Source organism: Centropristis striata, chromosome 4, assembly GCF_030273125.1.
Source record: "Centropristis striata isolate RG_2023a ecotype Rhode Island chromosome 4, C.striata_1.0, whole genome shotgun sequence".
NCBI lineage: Eukaryota > Metazoa > Chordata > Actinopteri > Perciformes > Serranidae > Centropristis > Centropristis striata.
The window spans coordinates 42,867,852-42,870,664 of record NC_081520.1 but is presented as its reverse complement, the minus strand read 5'-3'; positions in this window follow the sequence as shown (position 1 = coordinate 42,870,664).

The following is a 2,813-nucleotide window of genomic DNA, read 5'->3' as shown; positions in this document are numbered from 1 at the left end:
GTGTGAGAGTGTGTGTGTCCTTACTTAAGTCCAAATTGGGGATTTTCATCAGCTCACACACCAGTTGATTGGGGACACCATTGCCATTGAGGACGAAAACCACGGTCCCCAATTAGATTTCATTGCAGTTGCATTCAGCATGCTCCAATATGGGTTTCTGTCTGAAAATCTCCATAGTCCCCAAAACTTGTTTTTGTCAGATATTTTGTGTGTGTGTGTGGTCCTGACTCCACTCCCCCCACCAATCTGTGTATGACTCTATGTTCCCCCTAGTGGAAGTGTGTGGAACTGCCGACCCCAAAAGTAGGTTACACGATAATAAAATCATAGAAGGGAAATATGAACCTGGAAGCCTACATAGTAAATGATAACTTAGCAAACAATAACTTAACAAAAAATAAAGTCTGACTGTGAAATGAATATTCATAAGGATTTATCTAGTTCTATCCATAGCTAGAAATGTAGCTGGCACTGCAGTAGCATGCATATACCAGTGCTACATGCTACATGCTATCTGCTGAAGTGATGTGGATTTGTCTAGGGCTTTTTTAACTTTAAATAAACTTAACTTGCTTAAAGTTAAGTACAATTGTGAGACACTCAGTCAATTTTGTGAAACCTAATTCCTCAATTTGCACTAACTTGAAGACCGTGTTGGCATTATTAGCCAAGTCTATGTGCACTCTAATGCATTGCAAGCTCTTGGAAGCACATAGCTACCATTACTGAGCCTACTTCTCCAAACCCTACTGTAGAAGTTGTCTGTTGTCAACATGAGTCAATGATCACACAGAATGTACATAACTGCATCTAATCCGTGTCTTCAGTAACTGGCAAGTGCAATACAGAACCCAAGGGAAAGTTAACTAGACCTCTGTGCATTCTGACTGGATGAGAGTACACAGTACGGTGGCTCATGACAGTCAAACAGTGAGAGTAAAAACAATGCTGAATGTCGTTCTCTGAAGTGTATCAGTTCCTGTGTATCCAGCTGGTTTATCTTGCTTTAAGAGCATTTATATGCATAACAGTAATGCATTCATGTTCAGGAAATTTTGTCCATGCAAATAGAGCTATTCTTGTTATGTTTAACAGTGATATGGATCTACTGCTGTTAAAGTACTAGACATTTATTGTGGTTTTTATTTTTTTATTATTTCAGACTGCTATTATCAGTGTGTAACAATACTGAATATCAAGCTGGCACAATACAGAATTCAGTACACCATCTTCATCCCCCCTTCATTCTGTCCTGGCCGACACACCATCTTGTTTAGTTGCACTACCCCTCCATCACGAACCAGTGCCTACCCAAAACCTCCCCAATATTAAAGTTATTCTAAGTCTTGTTACGCGGTTTCTAAGCTAGTCACGTACAACAAACATCTCCTCACGATCCACTGGCTGTCTGTCCTCTGAATATACTGTGAAAAACCTTGGTCTCTGTGAACAGCCCAGGCTCCAAAACATTGTGGTCCAGGCTGCACCAACCAGCCAATCACTGACAAGAAGGATTGGGAGTTTGCATGCATGCACATGAAGGAGGGTTGGGGGAGTAGAGTAGACGAGAAAAGTTAGCTAGAGGACTGTCTTTTTTGATATGGCTGACACAGGACCAAAAAGGAGACGTTCAGATGCTCATCTGGCCAAGAACAGGGAAAAGAAGAAGGAACAAGCCAAGTCTGTATTTAAATGTTCTAACCCTTATGCGCATTCATGTCAGGGAGTACGAGAGGGGGAGAGGTGGAGATGGGGAGGGGCAAGCTAGCTCCATTTTGTTCGATACCATTTTTCAACGACAACAGAAGTGACATCAACCAACCGTGCTTAGAGTACCTTTAAGCTTCTGACTTTTTTGTGACTGATTTAATTTTTTTTTGGTCATTTGTTATGCTCTGTTGTGTTTGCCTATTCCTGACATGATGATGAATTAAACTTGATCCATAGAGTTCCCTGCCTGCCATTTCCTGCATTGGTTTCAACCTCCTTGCTCTCCTTGATGACATCTTACCTATGTTAATTTCATTATTATGTTGCTGTTAAAAACATAGCATTGGGGTGTCCTGGTGGCTCACACCGGTAGAGCGCTTACCATGTAGGCTGAGTCCTTGCTGCGGCGGAGCTGGGTTCGAATCCGGCCTGAGCTCCCTTTGCTGCGTGTCTTCCCCTCTATCACCCCCCTTTTTATCTCTGTCGGTATGAACCACCAATGGAGCAAACCATGTTGATAGCTTGCTATTGCTAGTTAGTCTACATAGATCTTCTTTGGACCCACGTGCCCCCAAACAACCATTTTAAAATAGTTTAAAAAGGCGTATGCAGCCTTTTGTTGATACAAAAATGATTAGAGTTAATTAACTTACTGACGTTCCTGCTTTATCAAAAATAAACATCATTTTAGGTGTGGATTTTGGTCAGTAGTATTTAGTTTGAGGGAACAAAAACAAAGACAAACACTGTATAATGACTGACAACAACAGAGCCTTGAACTCTGAGTATAGAACTAATAATGTATGTCTAAATGTGAAGAACTTGTTAGCTGCAGTATCTGCAGTATCTTAATGTGAAACAGATCACTAAGGTTTGGAATAAATCATAATAACCTTCTTCACAAAACCAATATCAGGATATATTTCCCCATTATTTAGAGTCACATGGATCCAAATGTTCTGGGATAGAGGTATTATGTTTTCATACCATGCATATTTCATTTTTGTCTTTCCTCAGCAGACTTAATCTATTCTATTCATCTATTATATGTATTAACTCCATTTTCTGAACAGCAGTAAAAGCTTATGGTATGGTGACAAAGT